The sequence below is a fragment of the Ailuropoda melanoleuca genome, chromosome 11, assembly GCF_002007445.2.
Source record: "Ailuropoda melanoleuca isolate Jingjing chromosome 11, ASM200744v2, whole genome shotgun sequence".
NCBI lineage: Eukaryota > Metazoa > Chordata > Mammalia > Carnivora > Ursidae > Ailuropoda > Ailuropoda melanoleuca.
Window position 1 is genome coordinate 30,514,935 of NC_048228.1, and position 23,533 is coordinate 30,538,467.

Consider the following 23,533-nt stretch of genomic DNA (forward strand, 5'->3'; position numbering starts at 1 on the left):
TATCCTAATTCTAACTATCCTATGCCTCTACCCCTGAAATGTCAAGCCACAGTTCCCATCTGCTTTCAAATACGAAAACACATTTGGGGAATCTTGCCAACTCCACCCCTACGTAGCAGGTATAGGACCCTCTCAGAATTCCTCCATATTTACAACCTCCTAACTTCCTTTTCAAGTCTTTGAGTCAGTATAATCATTTCCTCATGGGGTTGTGAGTTTGGGAGCAGAAGGAAAAACTTAGGTCCTCTTATCCTGCTTATTTTCTTATATTTTTCATCTGTCCTTGAGTCATTTCCACTCTCCTTAATCCTTCAGCTTTTGAAACACAAAAGCCAAGAGGAAAATTCCTTTTATAATCATTTTAATTGCAACGTCCCTACCTGATATTTGGGCACAGAATGTCCAGTTGACATAATGGAGGAAGGTCCAAGAATTAAAGAAAACATATGAAAAAAAATGTTTTTAAAAGGTGACTATATTAAATATGATCCTGACAGTCTAGTGCTGTCACCTTCACAAGCCCTTCCCTCTCAGAGTATCAACTGCCACACTGTGAAATGGGGAAAATAAAAGCCGTGTTGCTGGATGATTTCTAAGACTGGAGATCATGTGTATAAACATATGAATAAAATGGAAAATCTCTAAAAAGTTTAAAGAATAAAATAATTGGGATTTTAAAAGGAGGAAAAAGATAAAGCAATGAATATTTTAAGCTAATCAATTATAAATAAAAAGTAATTGTCGAATTAAAACATCCTATACAATAAAACAAGACTAGGAAGAATTGAATTTCAAAAGAATACAATGAAAACTGTTTTAAATAAAGAATAAAAGCTATCAAAGTGACCTAAAATATGAGAAAGAAAATAAGACAGTAATAGAATATATTCTTAATAAATCACAAATAGAAAAAGAGCTGACAGCGTTGTTGTACCCCAGAATGGCCCACTAACAACACAGGGACCAACACTTGCTCACAACAGGCAAAGAGAGGCATCACAGATGACTGGATTGAAGGCAAATGCAATTCAGCCACAATAGTAGGTTGCATGCAACACACATAGGAGACACCCCTGATGTGCCAGGTTATGATGAACAGGGGACATTGCACTGCAGGACACTACAGGACTTCTTCATTAGGCCACTACTTTCAAAAGCAAGGGATGTACCTGTCCTTGCTAACACAGAGAAACAAACACAGAGAATTAAATAAAATGAGGAAACAGTGGAATATGTCCCAAAGGAAAGACTAGGACAAAAATCACAGCAAGAGAGCTAAACAAAGTGGAGATAACTAATATGCCTCTTAGAGAATTTAAAGCAATGGTCATAAAGATAGTCACTGGACTTGAGAAAAGAGTGGAGGACCTCAGTGAGACCCTCAACAAAGAGATAGAAAATAACAAAAAGAACCAATCAGCAATGAAGAACTCAATAACTGAAATTAAAAATACACTAAAGGAAGCAGAAGAACGGCTCAGCAACCTAGAAGACAAAGTAATGGAAAGCAATCAAGCTGAACAGGAGAAAGATAAAAGAATAATTAAAAATGTGAATACATTAAGGGACTTCAACAACATCTTCAGGAATAAAAACATTCACATTACGGGAATCCCAGGAGGAGAAAAGAGGGGAAACAGGGCAGAACATTTATTTGAAGAAATAATAGCTGAAAGCTTCCCAAATCTGAGGAAGGAATAGATATCCAGATGCAGAAGGCATAAACATCCCCCAACAAAATCAACCCAAAGACATCCACACCAAGACACGTAGTAATTAAAATGGCAAGGAGTAGAGATAAAATCAGCAAGATGATGGGTATTAAGGAGGGCACGTATTGCATGGAGCACTGGATGTTATAGACAAACAATGAATCATGGAACACTACATCAAAAACTAATGATGTACTGTATGGTGACTAACATAACATAATAAAAAATGTTAAAAAAAGAAAAGAAAAGAAAAATTTGAAACAAAAAAACAAAGAGAATAAAGAAATACAGAGGAGCATGTATAATTTTAAAAAAATAAAAAATAAAATAAATAAAATAAAATCAGCAAGAAAAAAGACAGTTACAAACAAGGGAAACCCCATAAGACTATCAGCAGATTTTTCAGCAGAAACTTTGCGGGACAGAAGAGAGCGAGGCAAAATATATTCATAGTGCTGAAAGACAAAAACCTGCAACCAAGAATACTCTATCCAGGAAGGCTATCATTCAGAATAGAAGGAGAGATAAAGAGTTCCTTAGACAAAAACTACAGAAGTTCATGACCACTAAACCAGTCCTACAAAATGTTAAAGTCAACTCTGAGGGGAAAGGAAAAACCACAAGGAAGAGTAAAAAAATGTAGGAAACACAAAAGCAGTGAATATAAATAAGCATATCTGGAAAAATCAGTCAGGGGAGTCACAGAATAAAAGGATGTAAAATATGACACCATATACCTAAAACATGATGGGGAGGAGGAGTTAAGAGGGGTTCATATGTAAGCAAACATCAGCTCAATATAGACTGCTATATGCATAAGATATTGCATACAAACATAATGGTAACAAATCAAAAACCAGTAACAGATATGCAAAAAAATAAAGAGAAAGGACTCCAAGTATATAACTAAGGAAAGCCAGCAAACCATGAGAAGAGAGCAAGAGATGAAAGAATCAGAGAAGAATTACAAAAACGACTACAAAGCAAGTAACAAAATGGCAATAAACACATGCCTAACAATAATTACTTCAATGTAAATGGAATAAATGCTCCAGTTGAAAAATATAGGGTGACAGAATGGATAAAAAAGCAAGACCCATCTACATGGTGCCAGCAAGAGACTCAGTTCAGACCTAAAGACACCTGCAGATTGAAAGTGAGGGAATGGAGAAATATTTGTCACGCAAATGGATGGCAAAAGAAAGCCAGGGTAGCAATACTTACATAGGATAAAATAGACTAACAAGAGACAAAGCAGGACACCGTATAATCATAAAGGAGACAATCCAACAAGAAGATGTAACAACTGTAAATATGTATGCACCAAACATGGGAGCACCCAAATACATAAAACTGTTATTAATAAACATAAAGGAATTAATGATAAAAACACAGTAAGAGTCGGGAACTTTAACACCACACTTACATCAGTGGACAGATTATCCCGACAGAAACTCAACAAGGAAAGAGTGGTTTTGAATTACACTCTGGGCCAGATGGATTTAACAGGTATATACAGAATATTCCATCCTAAAAGAGCAGAATACACATTCATTTCAAGCGCACATGGGCCATTCTCCAGAACAGATCACATATTAGGCCACAAGACAAGTCTCAAAAAATACAAAAAGATCAAAGTCATGTCCTGCATCTTTTCAGACACAGTGCTATGAAACTAGAAACCAGTCACAAGAAAAAAAGTCTGGAAAGACCACAAATATATAGAGGTTAAATAACATGCTATTAAACAATGAATGGGTCAACCAGAAAATCAAAGAAGAAATAAAAAATTACATGGAAACAAATGAAAATGAAAACACAATGGCTGAAAATCTTTGGGATGCAGCAACAGTGGTTCTAAGAGAGAACCTGGTAGCAATACAGGCCTATCTCAAGAAGCAAGAAAAATCTCAAATAAACAACCTAATCTTAAATGTTCATTAAAGCTAAATGTAAAACTTTACATTTATCCCTGTTACATTTAACTTCATTAGTTTGGACCAGTTATTGCAACACATTAACAGCCTTTTGAATTTTGACTTTGCTGATGTACTAATGTGATTCATGGATTTGATGTTATTAAAGCATTGAAATCATGACGGACTCTAGGACAGAAGCTTTAAGAGGTATATGTGCCAAAAGTTATGTGCTAGAATGTTCAAAGTAGCATTATCCATGATATTTTCAATCTAGTAACAGCTCAGATGTCTATCAGTTGTAGAATGGAGAATTGATTATTGTGTATTTACAGCATGGAGGACTATACAGGAATGAAAATAAGTGAACCATACTAGAGCAATTACTTCGACGAATATCGCAAACTGATGTTAAAGAACCCAGATACAAAAGAATATATACTATATTTTTATAAAGTTAAAAAACAGGTGAAACTATGATATAGGTATCAATATACTGGTTATCTTTAGGCAGAAGTTAGTGGTTGAGAAAGCGTGCAAGATGGGCCCTTGAGATGCTGATGAATTGTCTCACTTCTAGACCTGGATGATTGTAAGAATGTGTTCACTTGGTGATAATTCTTCAAGCTGCACACTCAGGGTTTGTGAATTTTTCTGTATGTATCTTACATGTCAATAAAAGTTTATTTTATTAAAAAAGTTTATTTTATTTAAAAAAACAACCTAACCTAGAGGAGCTGAAAAAGAACAAACAAAACTCAAAACTAGCAGATGGAAGGAAATAATAAAGATTAGAGCAGAAATAAATGATATAAAAATTTTTAAAAATAGAATAGCTCAATGAAACCAGGAGCTGATTCTTTGAAAAAATTAACAAAATTGATAAACCTCTACCAGACTCATCAAAAAGAAAAAGAAAAAAGAAAATCAGAAATGAAAGAGAAGAAATGACTGGCACCACAGAAATACAAAAGATTGTAAGAGAATATTATGAAAAATCATATGCCAACAAATTGGACCACCTAGAAGAACTGAATAAGTTCCTAGAAATATATAACCTACCAAAACTGAAACAGGAAGAAATAGAAAATTTGAAGAGGCCCATTACCAGCAATGAAATTGAAGCAGTAATAAAAAAATGGCCAACGGAAAAGTCCAGGACAAGATGGCTTCACAGATGAATTCTACCAAACTTTTTTTTTAAGATGTATTTATTTATTTGAGAGAGACAGCACACAGTGGGGAGAGGTAGAGGGAGAGGGAGAGAGAGAATTTTAAGCAGATTCCCTCTGAGCCCAGAGCCTGATGTGGGGCTTGATCCCACAACACTGGGATCACAACCTGAGCCAAAACCGAGAGTCAGATGCCCAACAAACTGCGCCACCCAGACACCCCTCTACCAAACATTTAAAGAAAAGTTAATACCTAGTCTTCTCAAACTTCTCAAAAAACTAGAACAGAAAGAAAACTTCCTAATTCATTCTACGAGGCCAGCATTACCCTAACATCAAAACCAGATAAAGACACCACACAAAAAAGAGAACTATAGGCCAGTATCTCTGATGAATATAAGTGCAAAATTCCACAACAAAATATTAGCAAACAGAATCCAACAATATGTCAGAAATATCTTTCACCACAATCAAGTGGGATTTATTCCTGGGGTGTGAAGGTGGTTCAATATTCACAAATCAATCAATATGCTATATCACATCAATAACAGAAAGAATAAAAACCACATGATCATTTCAAGAGATGCAGAAATAGATGTAGAAAAAGTATTTGACAAAGTACAATATCCATTCATGATTAAAAAAAAAAAAAAAACCGAACCCTCAACACAGTAGCTTTAGAGGGAATAAATCTCAAAATAGTAAAGGCCATATATGAGAAGCCCACAGCTAACATCATACTCAATGGGGAAAAACTGAGAGCTTTTCCCCTAAGGTAGGGGACAAGAAAAGGATGTCCACTCTCACCACTTTTATTCTACATACAAATTGTTAATTGTTTTGAATACTTGATGAGGGGTTTTTTTAAGTATTTTATACCTTCAGATCTGAGAAATACTCTATTTCTTTATAATTTCTGGACTTTTTGTTTCTTTTCTCTTTAAAATTAAAATTAATTACCTGATATCCTTGTTGCTCCCCTTAACTGTTTTTTCCTGTCATAATTTCTGGGGTTTGTTTTTTTCCCTTTATTAGATGATTTTCAAGGACTTCCATCACCATCATCATTATTATTATTTGGTAATTTTAGAAATCATGTTTTAACTTTTGAAGAATGCTTTCTTCTTTGTTCCCTTTTCATAGCATCCTCCTGTTTCATAAAATTAGTATCATCTGTATCTTCCCTAAGCACATATATCAGATTATTAAAAACTCAGTCTTCTTCTATTTGCTGTACCTTTTTTGTTTGTGTGGATTGTTGTTCCTTATAATTGATGCAGCTAGGTATGTATTTTTTAAAGATTTTTATTTATTTAATTCCAGTATAATTAACATACAGTGTTATGTTAGTTTCAGGTGTACAATATAGAGATGCAACAATTCTATACATTACTCAGTGCTCATCAAGATAAGTGTACTCTTAATCCCCTTCACCTATTTCACACACATACCCCCACCTCCCCTCTGCCAACCAACAGTTTGTTCTCTATAGCTAAGAGTCTGTTTCTTGGTTTGTCTCTTTTTTTCTTTGTTCATTTGTTTTGTTTTTTAAACTTCACATATGAGTGAAATCATATGGTATTAGTCTTTCTGTGACTGACTTATTTTATTAGCATAAAACCCTCTAGATTCATGCATGTTGCTGTAAATGGCAAGGTTTCACTCTTTTTAATAGCTGTGTAATATTCCATCGTGTATGTAGTTCTGTATTTTATGTGTGGTGCATTCTGATTCAAGAATGAATGACTAGGCTGATTATAGGTAGATGCTTTTCTTTACTATTGTGTAGGTTGATACGTTGCCCCGTTAGCTTTTCTCCTGACTGAAAGGCTGACCAGAGCTCTATGTAAACGTGTGTGTGCATGTGTATGTGCATTGCTTTAATATCCATTTCCAAGGAGGGACCTCTTGCAAAGCTCCAAGCCTAACTTCAAAGGAGAACCAGGTGGTTTTGTACCTCCCAATATAGTAAGAGGAGAAAATAGAAGTAAGGGCTTATAGATAGGCAGTTGGCATTATTTTTATATCATTGCTTTTCTAATACTACGAAGTTATTCTGAGGTTTTTTCTACCTAATGCAATGGCTAATTTGAAGCTTAGCTCTACCCATATTCTTCATGGTGTGAGATCAAGAGAAGCCAGTTAGAGAAGGAACAACCCCACAGTCTCAAGGAAGATCTCTGAGAAAGGACATGTTGTTCACTGAAGAGACTTTTACAAATTGTCCCAAATATATACTCACCAAGAATTGTGAACTTTAGATGAGATACCCCTTGACACCAAGAGCAAGGTCTTTCCCTTCAGAAGTCTTAGAGCACTGAAGTATGACTGAGGCCAGGCTTCTCTGTTTCATCTACTCACTAATGGAGAACAAAGCTTTTTTGGATAGCTGGAGTACTTAAAATGCACCTTAAATACACATTGGAATCTCATGGTGGTTTACATAAGAAACGTATGTAATTATGAGAATGTTATTGAAAGAAGTAGATTTACTTATGTATGAACACTTTTTTTCTGTATTTCCAAACTCTTTTCATTTTCTAGAGATGTAGTGACTTGAAGTGATTGTTCATGATATCTCACCCCACATTCTAAAGACTATTTGCATCTTGATTGGCTCAGAACACACAAGTCCTTCTGTGGTGTTTTCAGGTGGATCCAGAGTGAAATTTCAGAAAGTCTCTCAACAGATGTTACAAAGTCAATATTTTTATAATCTTACATTTCTGATTGTTGGTATGCTTTCTAAGTTCTAACCCAATCTCAAACAACTGAAATCATCTGTATTTAAATACTTCAAGGAAGCAAGTCAAACCAATTTCCAACTTTTTTGTTTTGGGGTTTTTTTGTTGTTGTTGTTGGGTGTAAAATTTTACATATACCATTTGAAGTTTCAATAATACAGCTGATTTATATTTGCACTGTACTTGTCAGATACAGCCCAGAATAAATACGCTGAAAGTAATCTGATGCAGAAAATTTATACAAATGAACAGTATAGCAGGGCCAAACCACTTATGTTTGGAAAAGGGTAGACTACTTTGCACGCAGTTTTGGAACACCACATGACTAATTTCCTTTTTTTAAATCATCTTATTTTATGTTTCATGATGATATGCATACTCTTTAATCCCCATCACCTATTTCACTCATCCCCACCCACCACCCCTCTGGTAACCATCAGTTTGTTCTCTAGAGTCTATTTCTGAGTTTGTCTCTCTTTTCTCCTTTGCTAATTTATTTTGTTTCTTAAATTCCACATGTGAGTGAAATCACATGGTATTTATCTTTCTCTGACTGACGTATTTCACTTAGCACTCTACTCTCTAGTTCTATCCATGTTGTTGCAAATGGCTAGATTTCATTCTTTTTTACAACTGAATAATATTCCTCTGTGTGTGTGTGTGTGTGTGTGTGTGTGACATCTTCTTTATCCATTCATCTATCAATGGACATTTGCTGCATCCATAGTTTGGCTATGCTGCTATAAATATAAGGATGCATGTATCCCTTTGAATTAGTGATCTTGTATTCTTTGGTGATAAACTAGTAATGCGATTACTGGATCATAGGGTAGTTCTATTTTCAACTTTTTGAGGAAACTCCATACTGTTTTATATAGTGGCTGCAGCAGTTTACATTCCCACCAACAGTGCACATGAGTTCCTTTTTCTCCACATCCTCACTAGCACCTGTTGTTTCTTGTGCTGTTGATAGCCATTCTGACAGGTGTGAGGTGATATCTCAAAATAGTTTTTATTTGCATTTCCCTGATGATGTGTGATGCTGAGCATCTTTTCATGTGTCTGTTGGTCCTCTGTATGTCTTCTTTGGAGAAAATATTCCAAAACATATAGGAGGAAGGAAAACTGCTAACTTCATTCTTTGAGGCCAGTATCATCCTGATACCAAAACCAGACAAAGACATAGCAAAAAAAGAGGAGTACAGGCCAATACTGCTCATGACTATCAATGGGAAAATCCTCAGCAAAATATTAGCAAACAAAAAAAATAGCAAACTGAGTCCAACAATACATTTTTAAAAAATCACACATCACAATCAAGTAGAATTTAGTCACGGGATGCAAGGGTGGTTCAACATTCAAAAAACAATCAACATGATATGTCACATCAATACAAAAAAAGCATAAAAACCATATGACCATTTCGCTAGATGCAGAAAAAGCATTTCACAATGTACATCCATTCAATACAAAAAAACCCTGCAATGTAGGTCTAGAGGGAACATACCTCAACCTAATAAAGGCCTTATATGAAAAATTCACAGCCAACATCATACTCAATGATGAAAAACTGAGATCTTTTCCCCTAAGGTCAGGAATAAGACAAGGATGTCCACTCTCACCACTTCTATTCAACATAGTACTGGAAGTCCTAGCCACAGCAATCAGACAATAAAAAGAAACAAAAGACATCCAAACTGATAAGGAAGAAATTAAATTCTATTTGCAAATGACATGATACTATATATAAAAAACTCTAAAGAATTCACCAAAAAAAAAAACTACCTAGAACTAATAAATTAATTCAGTAAAGGATACAAAATCAATGTACAGAAATCTGTTGCATCCTATACACTAATAATGAAGCAGGAGAAAGTGAAATAAGAAAACAACCCCATTTATTATTACACAAAAACAACAAAATATCTAGGAATAAACTTAACCAAAGTGTCAAAAAAGTCTATACTCTGAAAACTATAAAACACTGATAAAAGAAATTGAAGATGATAGGCAAAAAAAAAAAAAAAAAGGAAAGACATTGCATGGTCATGGATTAGAAAAATAAATATTATTAAAATGTCTATGCTACCCAGAGGAATCTACATATTTAATGCAATTCCTATAAAAATACCAACAGCATTTTTCACAGAGCTAGAACAAACAATCTTAAAATTTGTATGGAACCTCAAAAGACCCCAAATAGCCGAAGTGGTTTTGAAAAAGAGAAGTAAAGCTGTAGCCACCACAATTCCGGACTTCAAGCTATATTACAATGCTGTAATGATCACAACAGTATAGGTACTGGCACAAAACAAACATACAGATCAACGGAACAGAATAGAAAAATCAAGAAATAAACCCACAATTATATGGTCAATTAATCTTTGACAAAGAAGTAAGGATTGTCCAATGGGAAAAAGTCTCTTCAACAAACAGTATTGGAAAACTGGACAACAACATGCAAAAGAATGAAACTGGACCACGTTCTTACACCATATACAAAAATAAATTCAAAATGGATTAAAGACCTAAATGTGAGACCTGAAACCATAAAAATCCTGGAGGAGAACACAGGCAGTAAATTCTTTGACACAGACCATAATAACTTCTTTCTAGATATGTCTCTTGAGGCAAGGGAAACAAAAGCAAAAATAAACTATTGAGACTACATCAAAATAAAAAGCCTCCGCACAATGAAAGAAACAATCAACAAAACTCAAAGATAACCTACAGAATGGGAGAAGATATTTGCAAATGACATATCCGAAAAAGGCTTAGGATCCAAAATATAGGTATATAGGTACATACATATGTCAAAATGTCACTCTTCCCTTCAGATATTAACAGCAAAGTGAGCAGCAACTCATACAAAAATTAAAATTTTGACAAAAAATGGAAAAGTAGCCAAATTGCAACTGGTTATTTTTATCCATATCTTAATAGGTCAAATGTTGAGACTAATGATGCCACACACCAAAGAGAAACTGAAAAGTTTTATTACTCATATATTGAGATTTTCTGGTGGGAAGAGAACAGACTCTAAACCAGGTCCAAAAATGACACAAGAGAGCAAACTGAGGTGATCATCTTTGGCTTTTATTGTGGTTAAAGGGTGAGGCTAGGGTAAACATTACATAGGGCTTCTGTTTGTTTATCTATTTGAATTTGAACTTAAGTCATTACGGAATCCTACATGGCCAGCACATCTGAGGTTGGTAAGGGAGGTAAAAATTCTACTGACTGCCTTCTTCAAGCACTAATATTGTGAACATCCCCTGTTACAAAGATGACTACCTGAAACTCAGCCAATTGTGCTGACCTCTGAGTCCCATCCTTAATCAGGGATGTTCAGGGCAAGAAATGAAAATCACCAACTCTCCCTGGAGCCCCATGTATGTGTGATGGTGGCACAGCCAAGTGCAAAATAAACAAACTCCTTTTGCTGTTCATTTAGTTGATTCCAAGGGGCTCCCCATGTAGTCAAGGGATCCAGGAGATGGGTGACTTCCTCCATCACCATGGCATTTGTCAAGGGACTAAGGATAGAAGGCCACCCCTTCTTGCAGGTGACCTATGTCAGAGGACCCAGATCTAGCCTTATCCTATAGAATCCTTATTTTCATTTTAGCAAGGAGGATTTACAGGCCATGCCATGCTTGTAGGGTACTGCTTCCATGACACAGGCTTAATAGGCAATTGGGTATGGAAGGTCATAGACTCAGGGCCTCTAAAAATTTCCCAAAAGAAGATAGTATGTGGCCAGAAGTTATCACTCTAATGGCATATAGTATGGGATTTAAGAGGGCCGTCAATTGTATCAGAAGACACTATTAGGTAAATTACTATGATATTTTGTGTGGCCTGCAGCTTGAGGCTGGTAAGGGAGATGGACAATTTATGGTCATCACAGGCAGTTTAGAGACTCCAGGAGGCAAGAAAGGAGGTTCTTAAGGCCTCTTAAGACGAGACGAAAGTCGTCTCGGTGGGCATTGATGGAAGTGCCTTTTATACTGCAATTTAAACAGATTCTAGAGCTTTGCTATAGAGGGTCCTATTCAAAATGGGCTGATTTGTCAAGTAACAGCATAAACTGACTTAAACAAAACTTGTGAATGAGGAATATACTGCTTCTAAAGTCCAAAATGGCCTAAAAGATGCTCAGCTTATTTTAACATTATGGGTGCTGAAAGTGTCAGTAACTCTTTCTTGACAGTATGAGGGATGGAGAGGCCCTTGACTGATCAAATAATATCCAAAACCGCTACTGAAGTGGTGAGGTCTGTTACTATGTGTGGGGCAATACCCATTCCTTTTGGTGTGCAAACTGGTGAATATTTGTATATTCTTAATGAGTATCTCAAATGAATCTCAGAGGAGAATGTCATCAATGTAATACCATACCCATGTTCTCACAGAAAGATGGATGCAGGTAAGAATTGCCTGCAGGGGGACACCTGGGTGGCTCAGTCAGTTAAGTGTCTGCCTTCCACTCAGGTCATCATCCCAGAGTCCTAGGATCAAGTCCCACATCAGAGAGTCTCTGTTCAGCAGAGTCTCTTTCTCCCTCCTCCTTTACCTCTCTCCCTGGCTTGTACTCTCTCTCTTTCTCTCTCTCTCTCTCTCTCTCTCTCTCTCTCTCTCTCTCGAATAAATAAATAGCATCTTTAAAAAAAAAAGAATTTGTCTGCAGGGATTGTGTGCAATGGCAGGGCTATTAAAGCATCACGTGAAAAGATAGCTCAAGGCTAGTAAGGGGATATTGCGTCCCTTCAAAGGTGAAGGTAAACCACAACTAAAAGGCTGTTGAAATAGGCATGGAACAGAATGCACTAGTCAAATCTATCAGACCAAAATATTTTCCAGTTACTAATTGCCTTTAGTTTTTAATTTCAATGATATTGGTACAGGTGCCTTAATGGGTATTCCCACAGCATTCAGGTTGTTGTAATCCACCATGGAAAGCCATTCATTCTTGCCAGGTTTGAGAGTAAGCCAAATGGGACTATTAAATGTAGAAACAGGGGGGATAACCATCCTTTCTCTACATAAGTCTTTTATAATGGGTTTCAATCCTTAAAAGCCCTGTTCTAATTTATATTGTGCCATATTATTTCAAGTAAGGGTAAAAGGTTATTTTGTCAGGGCAATTATAAGTAGCAAATATTTAATATAATTTAATTTATTACTTTCTAGGTCAGAGTGTCCTTGCCTGATATCTCCATGCCCAGGAGATATTTTAGAACAAGGAGCTATATAACCATGGGAAATTTACATAAGGCAATAGTTCTGGTGGTTAAACTGAAAAATACTTAACTTTGCTCTGTTTTATATTTGGCAACTCCCATAAGAGTATAAGATGTGTTTTATTTGAATTTAGTGAGATTCCCATGAATAGGGAACCTTGTCTAAATTTAGTAGAATCCAGAGGTATAACTATATCTTGAGCCCTACTTTTAAGTCCAGAAAAGTCTGCCATTTGGTGCATCTCAGCAGATGTTAATTTAGAACCTACATTATACAGGCACAAAAACGTGTTGGGTATTGTTTTCTGTTGTATAAACTTTTTTAGTAATTTTGGATTTTTAATTAGGTCAAATTGTGGATATCTTTTTTTGGTAGTAATTGGCTATACTTTGAAGGAGTTCTCTCTACTCCGTTTATATTTGTAGGTTTCTTCCTCCAGAGTCTCAAATCTGTATTATTAGGGTTAGGGGCCTCGCTCATAACAATGGCAGCTCTGTAGGGTTTAAAGACCCCCTGACTTAAGTTTGAATTAACACCTTGGCTAAGCCATGAGTATTCTTCCCTGTAACCCTGAGAAACAGGATCTTTGTTGATTACAGAGGCGTAGGTGGCAGCAGCTGCTTAGTATTACGTAGGGTCCTAGCGAGGACCCTGTGTATCTGTTTTAGGAATGTGCACCTCACATACCACATGGTGACTGTTCTTCCTCCACACAAGCAACCATCCAAATGACCAGTACATTAAAGAGAGTATCAGTCTTTCTACTGAGTTCTCTATAGAATGGCAAACACAGTCATTGTCACAGAATAAGAATCATTTCCCTGATCCTAGCATCAGCCATGGCTTATCCTGGAATCGAAATGCATGATTCAATCTGAGATATACAGGTAGTTTTGGGCCAAGATGCACAATTCAGGGACAAGTTAAGGAGGACTCCAATTTTATATCCTCTCCCCAAATGGAAGTTATCAAAGCTTCTGACTTAGGACAGTTAAATCTGTAACAGAGACTCCACAGGACTCAGCAAATGCAACACTAGGCAATAGCTCAAAGTATAAGCTTGCCAGCATAGCTTCAAAAGCATGCTGGCCAGCAAGCAGCAGCTCAAAGTATGCACTCACCAGCTGGCAGCAGGGCAAATTAGCAAGCCAAAGCAAGAAAAGATCCCCCAGTGGTTGTGGTCATTGCTGAGAAATGCTGCTTGCTGCAGGAACTGCTGTTGTCACACACCCTGTTGAGATGGGATGGACTTCTCACCCAAAATCCAATCAAATGTGGACCCTTGATGTCACATGTATACCAAGAAGGTATGAAAAGATTTATTATTAACATAATGAGGCTTCCTGGGGAGAGCAGGCATGCTTGCAAGAGGGATCAAAAATGGCTTGAGAGAACAGGTTTTTGACTGTTTTTGACCCTTATTGGGATTAAGGGGTGGGTCAAGATAAGGGCAGACCAGAGCATGCGGTCTAAACCTTCCCTCATCACCAAAGGAGAGAGTATGCAGTCTTCCTGATAATATGTGGGGCAAGAAGGCAAAACAAATGGTTAAGGGCTTAAAAGCAGTCAACAGCCAAACATGAAAAACAGAATCAGACTCTCTAACTAGGATTAAAAGCAGAATGTCTAGAAGGGAGTGTAGTGTCAGCATTTGTTGGGGTGGCAACTGGAGGCCTTCCGTCTACTATGCTCCCCACAGCAGGTTCTCTTGAGGAGATCTGAGAATTCACCTCCATGGCCACCATAGTCGGCCCCTAGCACCTCATCTATTTCTCCTTGCATGATCAGAAGCAGCTCCTCTGTGGTTCCCATGTCTTTCTTCTTGAGGAGAAATTAAGAAAAGAGATGGTAATTGGATGACCGGAGGCCTCCACTGGAGCAGTTCATCAGGGCTGCCACTCCCACTCACTGTCTCCCTCTTCTCCATCCATTCTTGATGTCCTTCTGTCTTCGCTATCACCTTAGCAAGTCTTAGTCAGTTGCCTGGTGGTGGAACCCATCATTATCTATGAAGGATCTGAGTACTTGTTTTTAATTCTTGATGAATAAATGATTTTCTGAGAATCATAAATTATTTAAAGTTAACTCAAGAAATAGAAAACTAAAGTCACCAATTATCAAGCGAAAATGTTTTGCCTAGAATGCTTTCCTCCCAGAACTCTGCAAAGCTGCTTCCTTCTGGGCAGTCAGGTCTCAGTTCAATTACCATCTCTTTGAAGAAGCCTTCCCTGACACCTATCAAACACTTCACCCTCAAGGGCTACCTCAACAGCCTGTTTCATAGCACTTATCTCTAAATGAAATTATTGATTTACGTATGTTTAACTGGTTCACCGCCTCTCCCTCTGCCCTCTCTCTCCACTAGAATGAATGCTTCTTGTGATCAAGGACTTTATTCATCAAGTTCACCATAGATTACTAGTGCCTAACAGAGGATTAGGCACAGAGTACATGCAAACTAAAATATGTGTGGAATGAATGAAGACCAAAGGAGATAAAACAGCTTCCAGAAAATTCTTTCAAGTAGTCTTTTATGGCAAAGGAAGACAAATCTTTAAAGATGAAAATCTCTTTCCTGGAAAAATACCTTTGAGGATTAGAATAATTTGGCTGCAGGTGAGGATGAATATATGGGGAGATGACCATGAATCTCAAAATTCTGCTCCATTCTCATCAGAGGAAAAATTAAAAGCAGGCTTGAAAAGTGACAGAAATGTTATTGGCTTATGCAGTAAGAATTCATGTAGGGGATGGCAGAGTAGTAGGGGGAACCTGAGCTTGCCTCATCCCTCAAACGCAGCTAGATCAACATCCAAGTATTTTGAACAACTAGGAATATGATCCAAGGATTAAGAAAACAATCTGCACAGTTGGAGAGAGACGTTGTGGCAGATGTGAGGTTTGGAGCCATGAACTGGGGGAGAGGAAAGCAGCGGGACCAGGAAGGGGAAGGAACCCTTTCACAGAACAAAGTCAGGGAGAGGGAGAAAGCAGGAGAGAGCGAGCACAGCAGGTAGGTATGGCACAACAAGCCACAGTGAGAAGCTCCCCTGGGTCGCGCAGGGAGAGAGGTCTCCCCTTCCCAGAGTACATTTGGAAGAGTGTATTTCGCCTGTCCAAAGACAAAAGGCCAGCTGGGTGCCATTGAAGGGAGCTCAACAGCAAGGACAGAGCTGTGCGCAGAGGGCAGAAAACCTTATAGGAGCTTTTTACTGTGAGCCACAGTAGGCTTAAACCACCACGTGCACACCGAGCGGCTGCTTTTCTGGGACAGAACTGAGCAGAGAGCAGAGACACAGGCAGACTGCAGATAACATGGCTGCTGCTTTTCGCTGTCTGCCAACAACAGATTCAAGCCTCTGTGCAACTGCTTTTCTGGGACCGAACGGAGAAGGGGACTGAGTCGCTCACAAAAACAGAACCTGCTTGAGGCTTTCCACTGTGCCTCAAAATAAACTCTAGCCTCCTTGTGAACTGTGCGACTGCTTTTCTGGGACAGGATGGTGCTGGGTGCACTGCAAGGCTCGCCTCAGGAGGAGGAGAGTGGGCTGACAAGTGGGCCTTGTCAGGCCCTTTAAAACTTGGAGTTTTGATTCCCAGCCACCGGCCAAAGATAAAACACAAGAGATGTATGGCACGGGCACACCAATGGCAAGGGCACAGACAGGTTAAGGGCAGGGAACTGACAAAAGCCCAGGGTGCAGGAGATCATTCACTCTTCTGAGAGGGCCTCCTGAACAGCTGTGGCCAGGAGTTCCCCTCCCTGAGGATGAAAGGGTTAGGGTACCATATTCCTCCTCCACAACCTCTCCCTCCTTCCAGCCACCAGCACAGTCAGACTTCAGAGAGAAACACGGCACCTCCAATGGAGGCTGGAGCCCCCTACCCTAAACCCCACTCCCTCGCACCTGGCAGGGGCATCTTTACAAGGGCAACTCTGCTTGTGAGCCAGCCCAGCAGGCCTCTCCCTCAGAAGACTAACACAGGCCCCTACACCTACCAAGTCTACTGATTAAAGAATGCTCCCAAAAAAATTAGCTTCTGGTGGAAACAGGACTAGGCTTGCTTCTTTATTTTTTTCCCCTAATTTTTAAAATTTTTTAATTCCTTATTTTTTTATTCTTATTTTTTATTTTTCCCTCTTTTATTTTTTTCCTCTTTGTTTTTTATTTTGGTATCAGGCTTATAATTATTCATTTGTTGGTTTTTGTTTGTTTCCTCCTCTTATTTTTCAAATCAGGCTCTTTTTTCTTTCTTTCTTTCCTTCTTTCTTTCTTTTTTTTTATTCTTTCTTATTCTTTGGAATCAGGCTTATAGTTTTTTGTTTGTCTGTTTGCATTTTTGTTCCTTTTACTTTTCTCTTATATTGGATCAGGACTTTGCTTTTTTTTCCCTTTCTGGGCTTATCTTTAAAAAAAACAAGCCAAAGCACACCTAGTTAAAGGTCCAAACACTGCCCACTACAAGCAGGGAGGAGCTCTGTAGAGGAAGGACCAGTGGGAAAGAGCAGCCAAAATGCAACAACAGAGTGTACACAGCATACACCAGAAACATTTCCTCAAGTTTTTGTTGTGGTTGTTGTTGGTATTATTGTTGTTGTTGTTGTTACTGTTTTTATTTTTCTTTCTTCCTTTCTTTTCTGGACCAAATGATGAGACAGAGAAATTTGCTCCAAAAGAAAGAACAGGAGGTAGTACTCACAGGAAGGAACTTAGTCAATACGCTTATTAGTAAGATGTCTGAAATAGAATTTACACAACAATTATAAAGATACTAGCTAGGCTTGGAAAAACATAGAAGACACTACAGAGTCCCTTACAGTAGAGATAAAAGAACTAAAACCTAGTCAGGCCAAAATTAAAAATACTATTACCGAGATGCAGTCCCAAGTGGAGGTCATAAAAACAAGGATGAATGAATCGGAAGAGCAAATTAGTGGTATAGAAGATAAAAAGATGCAAAATAAAGGAGCTGAAAAGAAGAGGGAAAGAAACCTATTAGATCATGAAGGGAGACAGGGAACTCAGCGATTCCATAAAGCAAAATAGTATCTGTTATTACAGGGGTCCGAAAAGATGAGAAGCAGAAAAAAGGAGCAGAGGATTTATTTGAACAAATTACAGCTGAGAACTTCCCTGATCTGGGGAACTAAACAGGCATTCAAGTCTAAGAGGCATAGAGACTCCCTGCCTCAAAATCAACAAAAATATGTCAACATCTCAACATATTATAGTGAAGCTTCCAAATTACAATGATTAAGAGAAAATTCTGAAAGCAGCTCTGGACAACAGGTCCTTAACCTACAAGGGTAGACACATAAGGCTGGCAGCAGACCTCTTTCACAGAGACCTGGCAGCCCAGAAAGGACTGGCACTACATATTCAAGGTGATAAATGGGAAAAACATGAAGCCAAGAATACTTTATCCAGCAAGGCTGTCATTCAGAGTAGAAGGAGAGCTTAAGAGTTTCCAGGACAAACTAAAACTAAAGATTTTTGTGAACACTAAACCAGTGCTGCAAGAAATATTAAAGGGGGATTCTTTGGGGTGCCTGAGTGGCACAGCGGTTAAGCGTCTGCCTTCGGCTCAGGGCGTGATCCCGGCGTTCTGGGATCGAGCCCCACATCGGGCTCTTCCGCTATGAGCCTGCTTCTTCCTCTCCCACTCCCCCTGCTTGTGTTCCCTCTCTCGCTGGCTGTCTCTATCTCTGTCGAATGAATAAATAAATAAAATCTTTAAAAATAAATAAATAAATAAAGGGGGATCCTTTGAGCAGAGAAAGAGCCCAAAATTTACAAAGACCAGAAAGGAACAGAGACAATCTAAAGGAACAGGGACTTTACAGGTACCACAATGGCACTAAATTCATCTTTCAATAATTACTCTGAATGTAAATGGACTAAATACTCCAACCAAAAGACATGGGGTATCAGAATGGATTTAAAAAAACAAGACCCATCGATACGCTCTCTGCAAGAGACTCATTTTAGACCCAAAGACACCTCCAGATTGAAAGTAAGGGCATAGAGAACTATTTATCATGCTAATGGACATCAAAAGGAAGCTGGAGTAGCCTTCCTTATATCAGACAAACTAGATTTTAAACCAAAGACTGTAATAAGAGATGGAGAAGGACACTGTATCATAATAAAGGGGTCTATCCAACAGGAAGATCTAACAATTGTAAATACTTATGCCCCTAACTTGAGAGCAGCAAAGTTTATAAACTGATTAATAACAAAATTAAAGAAACTCATTGATAATAATACAACAATAGTAGGGGACATTAACACTCTACTCACAGCAATGGTCAGATCACCTAAACAGATCAACAAGGAAAAAAGGGCTTTGAATGACACACTGGAACAGATGGACTCAACAGATATATTCAGAGAACCTCATCCTAAAGCAGCAGAATACACTTTCTTTTCGAGTGCACATGGAACATTCTCCAGAATATATCACAGGCTGGGTCACAAGTCAGGCCTCAACAGTATACAAAGACTGAGATCATTCCAGATTGCCTAATTTGGACAATCTGGAATATCCAAATTTTCAGACTACATCATGAAAAGTGAAGTCAACCACAAGAAGAAATTTGGAAGGACCAAAAATAGATGGAGGTTAAAGAACATTCTACTAAAGAATAAATAGGTCAACCAGGAAATTAAAGAAGAATTTAAAAAATACATGGAAGCAAATGAAAATGAAGACAAGACAGTTCAAAACCTTTGGGATGCAGTAAAGGCAGCCCAAAGAGGCAAATAGATAGCAATACAGGCATTCCTCAAGAATCAAGAAAAGTCTCAAATACACAACCTAACCTTACACCTAGAGAAATTGGGAAAAGAACATCAAATAAAGCCTAAAGTCAGCAGAAAAAGATTAGAGCAGAAATCAATGATATAGAAATCAAAAAAAAATTTTGGAACAGATCAACAAAACTAGGAGCTAGTTCTTTGAAAGAATTAATAAGATTGATAAACCCTTAACCAGGCTTATAAAAAAAAGAAAAGAGAAAGGACACAAATGAATAAAATCATGAATGAAAGAGGAGCGAGCACAACCAGCACCAAAGAAATACAAACAATTATAAGAGAATATTATGAGCAACCATATGACAACAAATTAGGCAATCTGAAAGAAATGGGTGCATTCTGAGAAACATATAAACTACCAAAATTGAACCAGGAAGAAATAGAAAAGCTGAACAGACCCATAACCAGCAAGGAAACTGAAGCGGTAATCAATAATCTCCCAACAAACAAGAGCCCAGGGCCAGACGGCTTCCCAGGGGAATTCTACCAAACATTTAAAGAATTAATACTTGTTCTTCTGAAACTGTTCCAAAAGATAGAAATGAAAGGAAAACTTCCAAACTCATTCTGTGAGGCCAGCACTACCTTGATCCAAAAACCAGACAAAGACCCCACTAAAAAGGAGAATTACAGACCAATATTCCCAATGAAATGGACACAAAAGTTCTCACCAAGATACTAGTTAATAGGATCCAACAGTACATTAAAAGGATTTTTCACCACGACCAAGTGGGATTTATTCCTGGGCTACAGGGGTGGTTCAACATCCGTAAATCACTCAATGTGATACATCACATTAATAAAAGAAAGGAGAAGAACCATATGATCTTCTCAATAGATGCAGAAAAAGCATCCGACAAAATACAGCATTCTTTCTTGAAGAAAAATCTCTCTGCCATGTAGGGATAGAGGGAACATAGCACAACATCATACAAGTCATATATGAAAGACCCACAGCAAATATCCTCAACAGAGAAAAACAGAACTCTTCCCCTAAGGTCAGGAGCATGACAGGGATGTCCACTCTCACCAATGTTGTTCAACATGGTCCTGGAAGCTAGCCTCAGCACTCAAGACAACAAAAAGAAATACAAGGCATCCAAATCAGCAAGGAAGAAGTCAAACATTCACTCCTCTCAGATGACATGATACTCTACATAGAACCCCAAAAGACTCCACCAAAAAATTGCTAGAACTGATACAGGAATTCAGTGAAGTTGCAGGATATAAAATCAACACACAGAAGTCTGGTGCATTTCTATACACCAATAATGAAGCAGCAGAAAGAGAAATCAAGAAATCAATCCCATTTACAATTGCATCTAAAACCATAAGGTACCTAGGAATAAACCTAACCAAAGAGGTTAGAACTATAAAACACTTCTGAAAGAAATTGAGGAAGACACAAAGAAAAGGAAAAACATTCCATGCTCATGGATTGGAATAACAAATATTGTTATGTCTGTGCTAACCAAAGCAATCTACACATTCAATGCAATTCTTATCAAAATACCATCAGCATTTTTCACAGAGCTGGAACAAACAATCCTAAAATTTGTATGGAACCAGAAAACATCCCCCATTGCCAGGGGAATGCTGAAAAAGAAAACCAAACCTGGTGGCATCACAATTCCAGACTTCAAGCTGTATTACAAAGCAGTCATCATCAAGACAGTATGGTAGTAGCACAAAAACAGACACATAGATCAATGGAACAAAACAGAAAACCCAGAAATGGACCCTCAACTCTATGGTCAACTAATCTTTGACAAGGCAGGAAAGAATACCCAATGAAAAAAGACAGTCTCTTCATCAAATGGTGTTGGGAAAATTGGACAGCCACATGCAGAAGAATGAAACTGGACCGATTTCTTACACCATACACAAAAATAAACTCAAAATGGATGAAAGACCTAAATATGAGATGGGAATCCATCAAAATCCTAGAGGAGAGCACAGGCAGCAACCTCTTTGACCTGGGCCACAGCAACTTCTTGCTAGACACGTCTCCAAAGGCAAGGGAAAGAAAAGCAAAAATGAACTATTGGGACTTCATCAAGATAAAAAGCTTTTGCACAGCAAAGGAAACAGTCAACAAAACTAAAAGGCAACCAACAGAATGGGAGAATATATTCACAAATGGCATACCAGATAAAGGGCTAGTATCCAAAATCTATAAAGAACTTATCAAACTCAATACCCCCAAAACAAATAATTTAGTTAAGAAATGGGCAGAAAACATGAACATACATTTATCCAAAGAAGTCATACAAATGGCTAACAGACACATGAAAAAGTGCTCAACATCACTGGGCATCAGGAAAATACAAATTAAAATCACAGTGAGATACCACCTCATACCAGTCAGAATGGCTAAAAAGAACAACTCAGGAAATGACAGGTGTTGGCAAGGATGTGGAGAAAAGGGAACCCTCTTACGCTGTTGGTGGGAATGCAAACTGGTGCAGCCACTCTGGAGACTGTATGGAGATTCCTCAAAAAGTTAAAATTAAAGTTACCCTTTGGGGGCGCCTGGGTGGCTCAGTCGTTAAGCGTCTGCCTTCGGATCAGGGTGTGATCCTGGTGTTATGGGATCGAGCCCCACATCTCCGCTGGGAGCCTGCTTCTTCCTCTCCCACTCCCCCTGCTTGTGTTCCCTCTCTCTCTGGCTGTCTCTCTGTCAAATAAATAAATAAATAATCTTTAAAAAAAAATAAATAAAGTTACCCTTTGACCCAGCAATTCACTACTAGGTATTTACCCAAAGGATACAAACATAATGATTTGAAGGGGCACCTGCACCCCAATGTTTATAGCAGCAATGTCCACAATTGCCAAACTATGGTAAGAGCCCAGATGTCCATCGAGAGATGAAAAAATAAAGAAGATGTGGTATAGATAGATACACACACACACACACACACACACACACACTGGAATATTACACAGCCATCAGAAAAAGAAATGTTGCCATTTGCAATGACATGGATGGAGCTAGAGGGTATTAATCTAAGTGAAATAAATCAGAGAAAGACGAATTCATATTATTTCACTCGTGTATAATTTAAGAAACAAAAGAGATGAACATAGGGGAAGGAAAAGGAAAATAAAATAAGATAAAAACAGGGAGGCAAACCATAAGAGACTCTTAACTATAAGAACCAAACTGAGGGTTGCTGGAGGGCAGGTGGGTGGGGGGATGGGGTACTTGGGTGATGGGCATTAAGGAGGGCACTTGATGTAATGAGCTCTTGGGTGATATATGCAACTGGTGAATCAGTAAATTCTACCCCTGAAACTAATAATACACTATATGTTAACTAAACTGAATTTAAATTAAAAATAAATTTTAAAAAAATTCATGTAGAAGCTTCGAATGATGTTAGCCTTTGACAACTCAGACGTGCGTCAATTCTTCCCTGATTCTCTGAGTCCAGAGGTCATTTCTGCACTGAATCTGGTGTCATATAAGCTGTAATCACTGATAAGTTGTCTGTCTCCCCTCTAGAACATGAGCTCCACAAAGACAAGGGCTCTGTTTTACCCACAACTGAATCCACAGTGGCCTTTGTAGGGGCTCAATAAATATAAATGCACAAATGGGGGGTAAAAAATTGTAGCCCTTCATTCTCCTGCTGATCAAAATCAATTACCCTTGAGGGGGAGGTTAAGATGGCGGAGGAGTAGGGGACCCCTTTTTCAGCCGGTCCCCTGACTTGAGCTGGATAGGTACCAGACCAGCAGGAACATCCACGGAAATCAGCCTGAGACGCAGGAAGATACATCTGGATCTCTACAAATGAACATCTCCAGCGCTGAGTATCGAGGTACGAAGCGGGGAGCCGTGAAACCGCGCACAGATATCGGAAGCTAAACAGAAGGGGGAGGGAGCCGCCGTGTCAGGGCGCCGGGAAGCGGTAGCCACCT

At 38.2% G+C, this 23,533-nt stretch overlaps 1 protein-coding gene across 1 annotated transcript in view; it reads right to left on the reverse strand.

Moving 5' to 3' along the window:
• Nucleotides 1–23,533, reverse strand: part of C11H4orf17 (chromosome 11 C4orf17 homolog) — a 292,825-nt gene that overhangs the window by 169,963 nt on the left and 99,329 nt on the right. The window lies entirely within an intron of this gene.